The sequence below is a fragment of the Festucalex cinctus genome, chromosome 9 (assembly GCF_051991245.1).
Source record: "Festucalex cinctus isolate MCC-2025b chromosome 9, RoL_Fcin_1.0, whole genome shotgun sequence".
Taxonomy (NCBI): Eukaryota; Metazoa; Chordata; class Actinopteri; order Syngnathiformes; family Syngnathidae; genus Festucalex; species Festucalex cinctus.
The window spans coordinates 4710171-4728694 of record NC_135419.1 but is presented as its reverse complement, the minus strand read 5'-3'; the positions used below and the strand labels follow the sequence as shown (position 1 = coordinate 4728694).

General features: G+C 40.3%; 1 protein-coding gene across 2 annotated transcripts in view; it reads left to right on the top strand.

The window, feature by feature from the left end:
* lingo2 (leucine rich repeat and Ig domain containing 2) overlaps positions 1-18524 on the top strand; it is a 205413-nt gene that overhangs the window by 111937 nt on the left and 74952 nt on the right. For both annotated transcript variants that reach the window (XM_077532699.1, XM_077532698.1), the window contains exon 4: positions 5500-5584. The gene's annotated coding sequence lies outside the window, so the exon portion shown is untranslated. The remainder of the gene's footprint in view (positions 1-5499; positions 5585-18524) is intronic.

Genomic DNA, 18524 nt, shown 5'->3' with positions numbered 1-18524 from the left:
CCACCACTATGGGTAGGTAGCTGGCCAGTAGGGGGGGGGGGGGGGGACGAGTGCGCTCGCCTACCATTTGCCTGAATGATCAGAATGATGATCATTACATCGTTTTATATTTCATTTGTTTTATCGCCACGATTGTCCGAGGCCGAGGGGTTTAAAAGAGAATGCGTGTGTGTCATGTTATGAATATGCCACACGATGTGCAATGAGCAGCACTGTAGAAATATCGTAGCTGGAGGGTGGGGGCAACAAATCGAAAGGCTTTCTCCTCGGTAGGGGCGGATGTGGTCTATTTATAGCACCATCTGAAGTATGCATAACGTTACACTGCAGAATAGACTATGTGTCTTTGTAATGGAATCATGTTGGATCAAAGAGGGAAATTGTCCTTTTTTGTGTTTAATTGAGTGTGTTGGAAGACAAAATAGTTTGTAATTGTATGGACAATCACATGGAACATCAAAGGTTGTGGAGCGGCGATCAAACTACTTCCGGGGGGCGGCGTGGCTCAGTGGTATGGTGGTGATCTCCCAACCCAGAGGTTGTGGGTTCAATCCCATGACATTGTGACCACATCAAAATATCCTTGAGCAAGATACTGAACCCCTAATGGCGGGTGTCACATGACTACTAATGCGCAAAAAGTGTTTCCATTGCATTTTTGCAAAATACTTCTTTTTCGATACGTCTCAAAAACCACCTCATGAGAGCGCAAAAACTTTTTTGCGATATTTGAGTTTTTTTTCTCGCAAATCCGGTGTTTCCATTACCAGCGTACTTTTGCGGAACATGCCTTTTGCGCAAAACTGAGGGTAATGGAAACGCACCTATAGTCCACTTAAAACAACAACAAACTGATACAGGGCAGAACACTTCCTGTTTGTTTTGTAGAGTGGGTTCTTGAGGCATTTTTGTGGGTCATGGTGGACATACAGTAAATGCCTTTTTTTTCCAACATAAATGTCACTTCTTGTCTTGTGTCTTTTTAGGTATGGACTCTTGAGGCTTTTTGTAGGTCTACAACTTTTGGGGGGGCTTAATAATACTCCATTTTGAGCGACATTGTCAGAGGTATTACACGGTGCAGTTGTTTATTCTGTAGACTGCCATGCATCAAGTCTCCTGTCAGGATGTATTAACGACAGTTTAATCAATGTTTTAGTCTGCTACAAAGTGAAGCATATCATCTTAATAACAGCATGTGTAGACTATAATAGGAGGCTTAATGTGTTTATTAGACGCGGAAAAGGTTAAGAGACAGGAAGCGGCATGCTTCAGTGGTGACATGTGCGACCTACTTGATGTGTAGGTGTGATGAATGGGATTTAACTTCACATTAACTTCCCGAAGACCCTTTTTAATTTTCCCCATAATGTGATCTGGCATTTGCTTTTCCCCAGGCCTAATGACTTTATTTACTGTAAAGATGTATTCATGTGGATTTATTCATAATCTTGAAAACAAGACAAAAACGTCCAGAGGGCCAGTTGAACTGGTTGTCATCATAATTCATAGATGCTTTGCAAGTGATTATACTGTAAACAAATGCATGAGTAAACATAGATTTTGGTGCTGCAGTTGTACTGTTATACAGTATTCTGTACAGCTGGTGTTGTCCTAGATTTTGCTTTGAACATGTTAACGTTCTGTTGGCGGGTCGGTCTGGCCTCCTTCACTGCAGGGGACTTATTTATCAAGCATGTACGTATACGTACAGAAGTGTCCGTGTACGAACATTCCCACGCAAAGAATGGGATATATCTGGACTTATATGGATTGATATGTGTTGTGTATGTGTACAAGTAAAAGCTTGTGGTAGAACTTTGAAATTACAGATAGAACGGCTATACAAACATCACCAACAAGCCAAAATTTAACTTCAGGAAGATTCTGCTGGTGATGGCGTTGACACATTAATTGCTTTTGTGGGTTACATTAAATTATGTGGATGAACTGATTTGGCCCCTGGCCTTGAGTTTGACACTTGTGATTTACAGCCTCTTGTCAAAAAAAAAAAAAAAGTGTCCCCCATAATACACAAAGGCCCTCTACTCTCCTTCTCTCTGTGTCTTATAATGACTTCCTTCATCCAGGCTGCAGGATAAAACACAAGCGCGTGGCGATTATGCAAAAAGGCGTGCCCGTCTTGGTAATGTGATGATAAGAGCAAGACAGCTATCTGCTTCCTGGTCCAAAGACGGCGAGAGGACGTGGCACGTCCGAGTCGGGACGCTCTTGTTAAAATTACTCTTGACACGGCATGCTATTAGCACACCGTTATGAGTTCAAGGACAATGGCCGTCCAGCTTTTTTTTTTTTTTTGCTCATTTATCTGCCGGATCCGCTCGTTAAAGCCTGGAGCCGACTCCTTACAATGACCGCAGAATATTGATGGGATGCATTTGAAGGAGCCATTTAGCTGAATTCATAATCCCCCCGTTTTGTCTGGCCTGGATATTCATGGGCAGCAGAAGGCCATTTGACAATCCAACTTGAAAAATAACCTCTTTATGTTTCGGCACACACCTTGTTTGATTGTAGTCATTTACATATAACAGAAAGCACTCAGTCTTAAAGGATACATATTATGCCATTCTTTACACATTTTAAAATGGTTCCCATGTATCTCAATAAAATAAAACCTTTCTGACATACAGGATCAATTGTTATGGAACACTTAATATTGGCAATCTACTTGTCACGCACTGGTTGCAATTACTCGGTTTTGGGTGGGATGCGGGGACGGGGGTGGTGGTTCTGCCTCACACAAGTGCAGAGTCCGTCGTTTCTTACCATGATGATCCGAAGCAAGCAACAAAGCAAGGGATACTACCGTAATTGCCGGACCATAAGACGCGACTTTTTTCACACGCTTTCAACCCTGCGACTTATACAATGATGCGGCTAATATATGTATTTTTTCTGACGGCCGCCAGGGGCGCTCGAGCAGAAAAGTTAAGAGTGAGACAGGTGGAATATATGTTTCGAGCAAGTTTAATGTAACTTTGCGCTTTGTGCATGAATAAAATTAGCATGAACAGACCCTCATCATGGAAAATACAAGAAGTCTCAGTCTCAGTGACTTGTACCGACATGTTATTTTTAACCAGCCCTGTTAGTTACGACCGTATTGCTGCTGTGTTACTGCCGTGTCACAGGCACTGTTTAGAAAGAAAAGCTAAGGTATAATTATTAAACCTTTGAAAACTCTCATTGTGTACCGTCTTTCTTTATAAATATTAGTGTTGTTCCGATACCGATACTGGTATCGGCAGTGGTGCCGATACTGCATAAAAACAGTGGTATCGGTATCGGTGACTACTCACAAGTAGCATGCCGATACCATTAATTCCAACGCTAATATAGGATTTTGGATGCAGCATCTTGTGTCTTGTTCATGCACAACATTCACTGATATATGACATATTCACTGCATGCCGATCTAAGATATCCTATTGGCCCTTGAATGTTCTGAACCAATGGCAGGACAGCTTTTTCATGAGGAAAAAAAATATAAGTATCGGTATGGTATCGGTATCGGACGATATTGCAAAGCTGGGTATCGGTATCGGTATCGGGAGCCAAAAAGCAGTATCGGAACAACACTAATAAATATCTCATGTTTCAATGTGGGCACATGCGGTTTATAGTCAGGTGCGGCTTATGTATGTACAAAATGCCTTTTCCTTTAGAAATGTACTGGGTGCGGCTTATAGTGCAGCAATTACGGTAATTGTTGCCAATATAGCAACTTTGTCAGTTACCAAATTCCAGCTCTCACCAACCCCTCAAAGTTCTGCTTACTTGTTATCCATCCATCCATCCATCCATCCATCCATCCTGTCAGCTAATGCTAATCTGTGCTAACAATGCCGCAGATCGGCTTTTGTCTAGAAGAGTGTGGGGCAGTATTAGGTAGCTTATTGTGAAGTTACAGACACATTTTTGGAAATGGACAGCCACAAAAGATTGACTCAGTTGTTTAATTTCACACTTGTGGGTGGGCAGGCACTCCAGGGACCAAACAATTTGTATACGGGCCATTAAAATGTCACTTTTCCATAATGTGTCCCATTTAAATGATGGATGATCAGCCAGTTGTTTCGGCACGTGACAGAAAACACCATTCAAAAGTGAGCCTAATTCCGTTTGGAGTGCGGCATTACTGCATATGATGCGACTTAATCAGGCCTCAGCAAGGATCTGCCGCCTCTTGCCCCTGTGAAAAATAGCAAACGACTCCCCTGCCTACAACAAGTCTGGCCATGATTCCCAAGGATGCATTAATGCATCATTGCCACCTGCCATCAAGATGCGACACCCCTGTTACTACGATGCTCTGCACTCTGTAAAAAAATAAAAAAATAAATAAATAAGTATCCTAACGCGCTCGGGCCACCTGGAGGCCGTAACAGACGCCACATCAGCAATAACGGCCAACAAACCGGGAGAACAGATTGCGGCTCTCTCTTATTCAGCGTTGCTTCAGCTTTTCAAATTGTGTTCTAAAGAAAATGGCCACCTTGTGAACTGGCAATGCTGCTCAAGTTGGAGGCTCCCCAATCCCACTTAGCACGTCAGTCCACAAAAATTAAAAAAATAATTGCAGTTAACCCCATCAAGCAACAACAATCTCGATTGTTTGTTACCAGTAGTTTGGCATTCTTTGCCGCAAGTGTAAGTGTTTGCACTGCTGGGTTTTGAAGGCATATTTAAGTGTTTGGGGATCATAGTGTGTGGTATATGTATGTTGAAACTCTTAATATAGGCAATTATATTAAAAAAAAATATATATAAGAGGTGTCAACTACAAGTAGTCATACTTTTTCAAAAAAAAATAATAATAATTTTGCCATTTCATGTTGTACTACAGGACTCGGGTTCGAGTCCAGGTTCCGGCCTTCCTGGGTGGAGTTTGCATGTTCTCCCCGTGCCTGCGTGGGTCTTCTCCAGATACTCCGGGTCTCCTCCCACATTCCAAAGACATGCATGGCAGGTTCATTGGACGCTCCGAATTGTCGCTAGGTGTGCTTGTGAGTGTGGATGGTTGTTCGTCTCTGTGTGCCCTGCGATTGGCTGGAAACCAGTCCAGGGTGGACCGCGCCTACTGCCCAGAGCCAGCTGAGATAGGCTCCAGCACCCCTGGCAACCCTTGTGAGGAATAAGCGGTCAAGAAAATGGACGGATGTTGTACTGCACTTCAAAGTCAAACTCGTTCTATTGTCCGATGGCTAACAAATATCAACCTTATATGCTAGCTAGACAGACTGTCAGCACTAAAAAGCAAAGAAACAGAGTCTCATTGTGTGTGTAGGCGGAGCCTGGTGGAAAAGTTTGATGACTCGCCATAAAAGCGATGCAATAACAGCTTCTTGGTTAGGAATATTTGCTATAAAAATGTGACCATCAAACGTCCAAACAGTGAGCTTCTTTGGAAACACTATTGATCGTCATTATAGCTTAAAAGCCTTTGCCATCATTCTCGCTGTTATCTTTGTGCAGATCAAGACTGAGAATCGGGGCAACTGCAGTGAAGGAGGCGAGAAAGAGCGGGCCATGGCTGAGGGGATGATTGCTTCTCAAAGTGGTAAGCAGAAGTTAGACACTCGCTGTCAATTATATGTTTTAAAAATGTTTTTTTTTTTGTTTTTTTTTCCCACTCGTGTTCGTTTAAGGTGATTGAATCCCTTTTTTGTTTGCCCGACTTGTGGAGCTTTTTAAGCGAGGCAGAAAAGGACAAAGTAGTACAGGCGTTAAACTGAGGTCAGGCTGACACGCTTGCTTCTTCTTTCACTTGCACGTCTTGAACTTCAGCTCACCAAAGATGCTTTTTTTTTTCCTCCTCACTTTTCGTACATTTGCCGCAACTGCACTCGGTATAAAATGACTGATGCTGCCTTTTCCTGGACCCGCAGCACTTTGCCATGAAATCATGAGGTGATGGGATTTCTTGTAAACAGGATGACTTTTGAATATGGTGTTATAAGAATGTTACAACTGCAGCATGTGGAGCCAGAATATTTTGCTCCACGACTTGACCTTGTTATCGTGCCGCATTATTGTGTGTCTCTAGATAGCATGGCGTCAATACACAAAAATCTGACTTTGTCAACTGGTGGCCCCAAGCCAAAAATGGCAACTTACATTAAGAATGTTATTAGATCAAAGAGAATTAGGACAAGGGGTGGGAATCACACAATTCATATTCACATATTTTGGATCATAAGTAGAAAAAAAAAAAAAAAAGGCTTCAAGAATCCATCTCTTAAAATGAAGAAGAAGTCTGCATTTTCGTTTACAATGGTCTTTATTGCACTCTTGAATGTAGGCCATATTCATTAAAAAAGAAATTAACAATAAAAATTATCAGAAGTCTGACTTTTACAGTACATCAGAAGATAGCAGATAAAGGACCGAAGTAATACATATAAACTTTTTTTTTTAGATTTATGAAGTACAGTACTTGTAGACATCTTCCCAGTTATCAGATTTTTCATGGCCATACAGACGGCAATTTTTCTGAAAACTGGTGGAACTAATACTCTAATAGACTTGTACAGCATTTTCTATGCAAAGCAGCAGTCGAGGCACGTCCGATCGCAGCTCAGCGGTCCCACGCGAGACTTTTAATTGCACGACGCAGTCTAGTGTGTCCGCCAACATGAGATTTGTTGTTTTCTTTTATTGTTTTTTTTTTCTCTTGGCCCACACATCAGTCGAATGCGGTCTGATTAGATCTGCTGTCACATTTTCACATCTTAAAAGGGAATAATGACGCTTGAGAGCGAGCCTGTAGAATCAACGCTTCCCAGTTCCACTTTCGAGGGGCTGACATGTAAATTTTACCTAGCTGGGATTTATTTATAAATACGTGATGGCATCTTTCTGAGACAGTTGAATTCCTAAAGGGGATACACTACGTAAAAGTGACTTTTTAATTGTTTAGATATAATTAATTGGGTTTTACATCTGTCGGCCCACTCATCAAGTGTGAAATTAAGCAACCATATAAATCTTTTCTGCGATTGGCTGGCAAACAGTCCAGGGTGTCCCACGCCTACTGCCCAAAGCCAGCTGAGATAGGCTCCAGCACCCCCCGCGACCCTTGTGAGGAATAAGCGGTCAAGAAAATGGATGGATGGGTGGATGGATGGATGGATGGATGGATGGATGGATATAAATCTTTTGTGAGCTGCCTATTTCTGAAAATGTCTCTTAGAGAGATCTATGTGTTTCAAATAAGAAGCACATATTTGATTTTGGGGTAATCTGCACACTATTTGACAAGTTGAATTTGGCATTTTTGTGATGAAGTGCCGCTTCCACGAAGGAAAATGTCATTCTTGGTGTATTTAGGTGAAACCAAAATCAAACTGTTGTTATTAAGACACCTGGAACTGTTTCAAACTGTGAAAAAAAACATGCACAATGTGACCTACTGTATTTAACATTTCTTCTGCATTCATTTCACAGGAACAGAAATAATGTATTTGGTTCAATTTGGCCCACAGCATGCCTTTATCCAGAATTAGAATCAGAAACATCTCATTTAATACTTCAATAATAACTATTTAGATAGTTTGAACCCCGCCTACTGCTCAGAGCCAGCTGAGATAGGCTCCAGCACCCCCCGTGACCCTTGTGAGGAATAAGCAGTCAAAAAAAAAATGGATGGATGGAAGATAGTTTAGTTTTAATTCACATGTTGCATGCTAACAGTGTTTTATCTTTTTTTTTTTTTTTTTTTTTTTTTTTGGTAAACCAAAACATTAATGGTTCGGTGTGGCGTACATTTAACAATATAAAGTTGAACACACTGCAACACCATTTATAACTGTTTAGTCAACATGCTAGAAAGGAGTGTATAAATGAAACTGTAAACACGTATTGAAAGCTATTTTTAATGAATTGTTCTCACACTTTAAAATGGGTCCCTTTGACCAGCAACATAAACAGGAGGAGGGTTCATAGTAGAGTGGAATGTTTGTTATGACTGCCTATTGTGTAATAAAGTGGACAGTTGCACTATAATCATTGAAATGGAGTGAAGAAAAAAAAAAAAAAAAAAAAAAAACACCATAGCATCCATCTTGTTGTTATTCCACTACTGCTTCACCCCACACACACATCTCATTATTCTCTGCACTCGAGCTTATTGATTCATCATTACTTCCTTCCAAACATATTATGGCTCCAGCACAAGTGACACCAAATTAAGTTTTCTAAATAGAAGTTCTGGGCGAGTGTTTTGAGGGCGAACGTAAATGATGTTGTAAAAAAATGGCTCAAGTTTTAACGTGAGTCAAAGAAAAAGAAAAAAGAAAAAGTAAAACTGTAAACAGCGACATATTGAATGAGATTTTAAATGAAATGCTGGCAAGAAATGCATCACTAAATGATAGCAATCCCAGGTCAAATAATGTACGTATACAATAGAATATGTTTAATCATGTTTTTACAGGAAAGTGAAATACCAATTTTTAAGGAAATGAACGATGAAAACAAATCGGCAACCAGTTCAGGGTGCCCCCCGCCTACTGCCCGAAGTCAGCTGGGATAGGCTCCAGCAGCCCCAGTGACCCTTGTGAGGAATAAGCGGTCAAGAAAATGGACGGATTTATTACAGTTAGGATTAAATCACGCCTCAGACTTACACAGCTGCAATTTGAATGGGATACTGTTGAATTGCTTTACCAGACAATTAACTCTTTTCATATCAAATGTTAAATATTGCTAAAACGCCCTTTTGCCAGTAATGTTGCTGTTTTGGACTACATTCTCTTACTGCCGTGTACTTATACTGTGTATATTTTTGGCACAACCTTAGTCAACATGGAGCACTTTTTTTTTTTTTTTTACTTGCTGTCAAGAGTGACGGAGATGAGCTTGATATTTGCTGAGCGAACCTTCGTGACCGCGAGTGTCGTCATCTTCTTCGCCAATCTTGCGTCTTGCGATGGCGCTGTCAGCCTTGGTGGCCTACTTTAGCTCTGATGGACGTCCATCTCTGGTCTCTCAGCCAAATAACAGCAAGACAAACAACATTTTCAGTCGCACCTTAAAGGAGCATGTTGACAGTTTTTGATACTTGGGTTTTAATGATGGGTAGATTTTGGCAAGGAATCTAAATGTTGGTAAACTCTGTGTGTTTGTGTGGTGAGTAAATGTAGCTCCCAAGAGCTGTGCAGTTACTGTAATGAAATGGTTTCTTGAACGTTATTCCTGATAACACAATAGAAATAAGGAGGAATGTTAGAAACAATCCACAGTCAAAAAAGTCCAGGGTATGATCAAACGTGGGCACATCATCATATATTTGACAAAAAATTTGACAAAAAAAGTTGCATGGTTTAAATGAGGGTGCTAACTAGGAATGTCACAATAAGGGCAATATCATGATATTGTGATATTAAAATTGCCACAATATCGTCGTCATCATGTTCACAATATTTAAAAGGAACACATTTGTTAAAAAAAAAAAAAAAAAGTCAGGTTTATTTCAATTTGTGCAGTTCTAGCACCCTCTAGTGGCTATTTTATTAATGCAATTTAATTTTCATTAGGGATATTTTTCTTTCTATGTTTAAAATCTATGCTAATTGTCAGATGAAGGGGAACCTAATTTGCTTGTGAAGCGATCAATGTGTGCTTATATTAGCAAGTAAGTGGCTCAATATTGTTATTAGAGATTGTAGGTGGTTTATATGCATTACTGTTATGTACAAAATATTGTGCATTTTCTTTTGGCATGAGCTCTTTTTTTTTTTTTTTTTTTACAATATTGTGATCTTTTTTAAATATCGCTAACGCCCCCACAATATCGTGATAATTATCGTATCGTGATGTTTGGATATCGTTACATCCCTAGTGCTGACCAGTTATTTTTTTTGGGGGGGGTGACATTATTTGCACTTCTCTGTTTTTTACATCATTAACTTTTTACTGTTTATGAACTTGACTATGACTTTCTTAAAGGGTTCTTTTTAACCAGCTTATTAGTATCAAACCTATGAACTTGAAAATGGTCACAAGAGGGCTTTTTTTTTTTTTTTTTTTTTTTTTCAGCTAATTAAAGCATGCTACTGAATTTATGGGCTAATCTAGTGTTGTTTTTCTAAAAACAGGAAAAACAAACGTGACTTTTTTTTTTTTTTTTTTTTTTTTTTTTTTTAAGAGGGACATAGTTCAACAAAACTGTTCCAGATTTCACACTGTAAGTCGATTGAGAGGAAATCACAACTATTTCAGTATATAACTTTTTTGTGCCCTTTTTTGTTCAGTAGTATGCTATGAGATTTTCCTTATGTAAATTGTCTTATCTTTAAAAAATTAAAAAATAAATAAAAAGTTGGTAGACACTGAATTAGTGTACCTAATTGTATAGCTTGTGTATTCAGCTTTGATGTGTGTGTGTTTTTTTTTCCGTTTTTTTTCCGGTTTGCGTTTGTCGCTCACGGCCTCGCTAAGCAGCTTCTTTTTCCCCCCTCCAAGACTTAATTAGGCGCCTGCTATTTTCCTGCGTGGAAAAACAACAGCCAAGACAAACAAACACACAACGGGAAGAAAAGCCACAGGGAGAAAAAAAGGGAGTGATAGGGAGAATACCCACAATGCACTCTGATATTGCAGCTTGCAGTTAAGTACAAAGACTGACTGCCTGCCGTCTACCTCCTTGCATAGAAACGTTGATAACCCCCTTTTACGCGAGTGCGGTGCCTTCATGCATCACGGGCCTTCATTCTACCTGGCGACCACCAAACCACACGCTCGGCCAACATGGCGGCCCAGCGCTAAACCAGCTGAGCACGTCGGGGAAAAAAAAATAAAAATAAAATGTGCTCGATCTACTTTCCTGTTTACATAAATGAGCATGTGTTGATGTATTGATTTTGCATGCAAACACAACATACATGCATTCATGCATGCAAAACACGAGTGATTTAAAGCTCCGATTTGCATTTGACATGTATGCGCCAAATGATGCCTGTTTACATGAGTGTGTTAGCTCATTCTGACACTGCATTGCTGTAACTGCTCTGACTTTATGGTTTTTCTCTAGTAATGTATGCGCAATGCGGGGGATATCGCTGATAACTGGCCAAAGAGTGATCGGGTCAATTAAAAAATGACAGACACAATACGTGCAATGTACAGTACATGTCATGCCACAGAACAAAATAGAAATAAACGGAATGACTAGAAATAAGTTACAGTAAAAAAAAAACAACTTTGCGGCCATATTGTCATGCATCTTGACACAATGTAACTTTGCATTGGAACACACCATTGATTTCACAAAGTGAGAGTAAAAAGGGGTATTTTCTACAGTATATTAAGATGGGCTACACCCTGAACTGGCCATCAGCCAATCACAGGCCACAAATAGACAAATAACTATTCACATATTTTATTTTAATCTGAGATTATCATCATGAGAAATAGGCAATGAATATATCTTTTTTTTTCTTTTTAAGAGAGAAAAAAGGCAATGAATAAAAAGGCAATATTATTTTAACTAAGGCTATAGTATAGTTATGATGCTGAATTTTCAGATGACTACACACCAGAAACCATTTTACTTATAATCCAGCCTCATACAAAAGGCCAAAAAGTGACCAAGGCCTATCTATTGCGGAAACGGCGATGCTGGGTGGTGTTCATAAATCATGTGATGTGGAGTTAACCAATAAAAAAACAGTACGGTCACTTCTTTGCCAGACGTTGATATACAGTAATTATTATAATGCAATCATACCTTCTAGAGGTGTTAAAAAAAATCGTTTCGCCAATATATCGCAATATTACAGCGCGCAATTCTCGAATCGATTCGATATGCGGCCGAATCAATATTGAAACATCATTTTTTTTAATGGAAATATTCAACAAAACGTCTTACTTAGGGTTACGGTTTACACATTAAGCATGGAAGAATGTTACATTAATGGAACATTAATCCTTAATATTTTATTTCAATGCTGTTCAAACATGAAACAGTTTGCAACAGATTGTTAAATAGAGTGGCTCACAGTTATAAGGCTGAAATTTCAGCTAAATAAATAATAAATTTTCATACAAATCTTACAGTGTACATTTGCAAGTTTACTGATTAGTATTTTCTAAATTTGGGTAAAAAAAAAATCGCAATAATCGACTTGTAGATTCATATAACGATTAATCGAATCGAATTGTGACCTATAAATCGTGATATGAATCAAATCGCCAGGTACTCGGCAATTCAGACCCCTAATACCTACCCAGTTTTTCATGATAACCACCACCATGAATTATAGAAATAAACAAAATGACTAGAAATAATCTAGTGCCAAATAAAAGAGGTGGCCAGTTCCATCTCTTCTCCGGCCTCGTAGCTGACACATGCCCACATTTGCCCCCCGTCGACGAATGCATGGCAGTCGTTTCATCCTTGCCCCAACCTTCCCCACTAATGTCGATGAATAGAATTTAGCGTATGTCCGTTATCCGCAAAAATCAGAGGCAGGTGTATCTGTGTCTGTGTATTTTTTTAGGCTTAACGTCATAAAGCACTCACCGAAAATGTGGACATCTGTCAACGACAGGGAGAGAGGCAAGTGCCCAACCTCTGCTATTTATTTATCAATGACAAGACATCACCTTGCACAATAAAAATAAACAGGTCTGGCATATTCATGGGAATCTCACATATAAACAAAGCACCAACTACATCCACCGAGTAGACGAAGCCTCATAGTGGGCGACAGGGAGCAATAACGCCTCCATCCGCCAAGGAGACCACTTTTATGTTTCTAGTGTTCATCCGGCTGCATCCGAATATTATACACCAGGCATTGTCAATGGATGCCTAAATCCACTCTTTAAAAAAAAAGGAATGGAAAAAAAAACAACAACAACTCGCCTCAGCAGGTGTCGGGGAAATAAATATTTCATGCGACTCTTTCCACCATTGAAAAGTGTCAGTGACAGAGATCAATAGTAATAAAGGTTTCTGGCTATGCACAGATATGGTCGCCGTGAGAGGCTAAGACGATTTCAAATAGCTGCGAGTACATTTTTTGATAGTGTGCTGTAACTCTGCCAGTAGGCTTATTTACTGGAGTTGCACTTTTTTGTTCACATACATTCCTGTTGGGTCTTGTTAATGCATATGGAGCATGCAACCAAACTGCTCTGGACACAAAGTGCACTCGCATCACTTTTCAAGTCACTTTGCTTTAGCAAATAGTGCTATGTAAGTAAAAATATTAGTATTTTATTTGAATACGGTCAAACTCTTCCTTTAATCCCAGACTATTATTTACATTACTAAAGAACAAACAACAACAAACAAACAAACCTCACAGGCGAATGGACACTGCAATAGGAATGCACCGATCCAGTTTCTTCATTACTGATTCGATACCGATACCTTGGGTTCCGTATCTGCCGATACCGATCCGTTCCATACACTAGTTATTTACTGGAGTTGCACTTTTTTGTTCACATACATTCCTGTTGGGTCTTGTTAATGCATATGGAGCATGCAACCAAACCCACCCCCCCAAAAGACGAGACGGAAGACGACATTTTCATCAGTTGCCTTGATTGGGCAAAATAAAAGTGCAAAGATGCTGCATCGTCCAATCAGCTCGAAGTATTGTACAGCAAGTCCCTTCTTTCCAAAATGGATCTGCTGAGTGAAGTCCCAGATTGATAATGTGAAGAACTCCCTGAAGTGAATCACAATTATCAATCTGGCTTGTGAGGTTACACAATCACCAAAACTATTGATGGACACCAGCAATAAGGGATGCCATCAAGCTAAAGAAGGAGTTTTATCAGGCCATCTATCTAGTACTATGGGACTCTGGAAGTGGCTAATACTTACCTAAGTGGAATTTAGCTTTGGTGACTGCTGAGGCAAAAACTCAGGCATGGGTGGAGTTTGGTAGTGCCATTGAGAATAACTTATGGATGGCTTCTAGGAAATTCTGGTCCACCATCTCAGGAGTTGGGAAGCAGTGCAACAATAACACTGTATAGTGGAAACGGGGAACTGTTGATTTTAACTCAGGACATTGTAAGTCAGTTGAAAACACTTGGAAGGTCTCAATTCCACAAACACACTTTCCCATGAGCAAGCAGAGTCTGCGGTCTATGAGGCTGACTGTACAGGTTAAAAAGCACCTTGGTGGAAAGGCTCCGGAGATCCATCCAGAGTTCATAAAGGCTCTGCGTGTTGTTGGGGCAGTCCTGGTCAGCACACCTCTGCAACATTGGGGCCAGTGCCTCTGGATTGAAAGACCTGGATGGTGGCACCACTTTTTTAGAAGGGGCACTGGAGTGTGTTCGAATTACAGGGGAGTCACACTCCTCAGTCTTCCTGCTATGTTATGTCTAGGGTAGTTGGTGAGGAGGATCCATCAGGAGGTGGAATCTCTAGATTCAGGATGAGTAGTGTGGTTTTTTCCCTGGCTGTGGAACACTGGGTCAGCTCGAGACCTTCAGCAGAGTTCTCGAAGGTGCATCCGAGTGCACCCGACAAGTTCTGTTTTGTTTGCGTTTTGTAGATGAAGGCGTTCGACCGTGTTCCTCGGGGAGATCTTTGGTGGGGTGCTTCGGGAGCATGGGGTCATGAACCCCCTGATATGGGCTGTTTGGTCCCTTTACAACTGGTGTCAGACTTGTTTTAAGAAATCTTGCCAAGTCAAATAACGTTGCTTAAGTTAAGTAACATATGTCTAATTTCATTACACTTTTCTTATTTTAAAAGACCATATTTTCTATTATGGGAAGTCTAAGAACAAGTTTTGTGGGGTGAGACACACTGTACTGTTAAAATCTCTTGAATTAAGCAGGTCGAAGACATCATACTGCCATGGTAGATTTATAATTCGAGTCGAAAGAGGTAGGGTGGGGGATAAAAAAAAAATGGCTGAGGAGCTGTACAACAAAATTGCAGGAAATTAGTTGAAGAGGAGCCTTGCTACACCTAACAAGCAAGAAGGCGCTGAGTGAAATCGAGCAGGAGTGTTGGCCCATCAATATTCTGTTGGCCGTATTCCAAGAAAACACACAAAAAAATACCCTCCTGCTATCTGCTTTTTTCCTCCCTTCTTCTTAACTGCAATGTTTCCAGTGGCCCCGGACGATGCGGCTGACACAACCTGCGGAATTTTAACAATATCGTCAAAGTCCCTCGAGGTGGCTCGCGCGCGAGCTTGTCGGCCGTCGTATTAGAGATACCCGCAGGCGGTTTTAGTGAGTCGCGGCTGCTAATTAAATGGAAGAGACCAGGGCCTTAAGTGAACTTTTTAATGGTCGCTTGGATGCGTTTGTAACACCACTGACAGTCGACTGTGATTTTGCAAAGAAAAGAGATTACTGCATTATGCTGTCTTGTATACGCACAGACCACACACACACACACACACACACACTACCCCCACTCACACTACATCTTCTTATTGAGTTATCAAAGTTATCAAGTCAGGGTTTAGTAGAATTGTTCCTTTGTCATGCTAAAATATTCTGGTGCTAATCTTGCTAGCATGCTAATAAAGATTCTCATTTGAAGTTAGTATAGATTTGAATATTGGTCCAAATAGTAAGTGGTTCCAGCTCGAAATGTATATAGTACTTGTTCCAAATTACCATCCATCCATTTTCTGAACTGCTTGCTCCTCACAAGGCTCGCGGCGGTGCTGGAGCCTATCCCAGCTGGCTTCGGGCAGTAAGCGTTGTACACCCTGAACTGGTTGCCGGCCAATTGCAGGGCATCCAAATTACATGTCAGTTCAAAATGTTTTTGTGGTTCCTAGTCAAAGTGCAATGTGATTCCTGGTCCAAATTGTATGTACTTCCACGTTTAAATCGTATGTGGATCCAGATACAAATAATGACTGGTTCCTGTTCCATATGGAATGAGATTCCTGGTCCAAATGTGTTTTTGGATTGAAATTGTATGTGGTTGCTGGTTTAAATCCTCTGGGGTTCAAGGTGCAAATTCTTTGTGATTTTGGGTCGAAATGTGATGTGATAGGTGTCCAACATGTTAGCACTTCCAACTTACGGTTTAGGGGTTGTGGGTTTGAATCAGGGTTCTTGCCTTCCTGTGTGGAGTTCTCTCCGTGCCTGTGTGGATGTTGTCCGGGTTTCCTCCCACATTCCAAATCCATGCATGGCAGGTTAATCTAAATAGTCCCCAAGTGTGACTGTGATTGTGAATTATTCATCCATCCTTAGCCAAATGTAGTTCCTCAAAATAAAACCAAAGTGCTCGAAAAGGCACAAAGTGAACCCCAAAAACTGGTTTATGGCAGTTTAGGTCTCCGACGCTTAATATCATGCTTCCTGCTATATCTATTCATATGTTAGGATATTTTTTTTATTAAAGCAGAAGTAACAATCTTTTTGTCATGTGCCCCTTTTTCACATCATAAATATATTAGATTTATGCCGATGCTGAGCATCTACGTGAAGATATACGAGGTGGGCAACCAATGAGACTACATTTTATGTGTTCATTTGGGAGACGTGAGCGATGGGATCCATGGGTGAACGGTCTTCATCGTACTGCTTGAGTGAAGGTGATGCTGACCTTTTGGATTGTTACGCTCATCGGTTGTACGGTGCGATTGAGTCGAGAGGCGGCAATCGTGCAGGTGATTGGAAAGCAAGTCATGCACTCCAAAACTGGTTCATTCATGAATCACTCATGTTAATGACATTAGTCTTTGTACTGGTTCACAAATCCAATCACGAGTCTGCTGGCTAGTTGCTGCTCAGTACAAAAGGCGTGTTAGCAAGCTGACTTGAAACACGGTGGTCTCAAAAGTGGAATCAGCTCAATGATTTGAATTGAGGGATTCGTGGAAACGGTGGAGTTCAATGAACTGGGAGACTGATTGGCGTTACTAGACTCACCAGGCCCAACGTGGACTCGGATGATTCATTTGAATCGATTGAGGTAATGAACTCGCAGGAAATACAGTGGCCTCAGATGAGTCGGTTGAAGCAACGGACCGTCTCAGATCAGCAGACTCACCAGAAATAAAGCAAATGTCACCTGAACCGCCACAGACTCACTTGATCTGGTTTGCTGACAAAAGTTAACAGACTCATGGAAACAGTAGATTCAGATGCGTTCTGGGGTTAGTGGACTCACCAGAAATTTTGTGGACTTCGATGATTCAGTTGAATTGGTTGTATGACTGGAGTTTGTTAACTAACTGGCCACACTGTGGCCTCAGAGGAGTTAGTTGAAATGGGAGACTCATTCAAGTCAGCAGACTCGCCAGAAACAGCGCAGAGTCACGTGATCCAGTTGAATTGAGTTTATGACTCGAGTTGTAGCAGGTTCACAGAAATTCAGTAGCCTCTGTTAAATTAGTTGAATTGAGAATATCAGACTACCAGAAACGAAACACTGCAGACTCAGATTCGTCATTTGAATCAGGAGCCTGACTTGGAGACCCCACAAAAATGTGGCAGATTCTTATCATTCAGTTGAATCGGATGACTTACTCAAATCATAGCAACCTCGCCCTTCATTCATTCATATTATTCTGTTGAATTGGTTCTCTGAATTGTGTAAGAGGATTGAAGCGAAGGACCGCAGACTGATACATATATATATATATATGTATATATATATATATATATATATATATATATATATATATATATATATATATATATATATATATATATATATATATATATATATATAACAAGCAATATCGATTCTGACGCCTGCGTATCGATACGTGTATTGTAATGAGGCCCGCAACGATATATTGCCGTATCGATTCTTTGAGCACACCCCTAATATATATATATATATATATTTTATTTATTTTTTTTATTTTATTTTATTTTTTTTACTAATTTCATAGAATCACTAGAAACACCCCAAACTCAGATGATTCGATTCAATTGTGAGACTGATTCAAGTTAATGGACTCACTGGTAAAAACAGTGACCCAGATGTTTTGGTTCACAGACTTCACTCTAATCATTAAAAAACACCGACTCAAGTAATCCTGTGAATAAGATCACTTTCGTAAGTTACTCAGACTATACAATTACACTAATGCATTTACATTATACGTTTGCTTGATGATATTTTCAACTATTTAGCATTAAATCACACACACTGTGATGTCCTGGTGGGGAATTATCACATTTTAGTCGCAATAAATGACTGAGCCGGACGACTCCTCTGGGACGTCTGGCGACAAATGTGGCATTTAAGAGGCAAGTCGCTAAATAAGAAAAGGTGATGCATGCATACAAAGCGGCGCGAAAAAAGAAATTGGCTGTTTGTCACTTTGGATAAGGTCACGGTGTAACGCGGCGTAATTGACTGCAGTCGGGACGTTGCTCACAAAAAAAAAAAAAAAAAAAGCGCACGACGGCGACGTAGCTCGCTTGTTATCTGGCTTCCGAGTAAATGAATGTCGTTATCGGGGCCATCGATGTAATTAATGTGATAATTTATTCATGTATCTTTTCAAACCGGCCTCTGAAGCAGAGTAAACACAAACGTG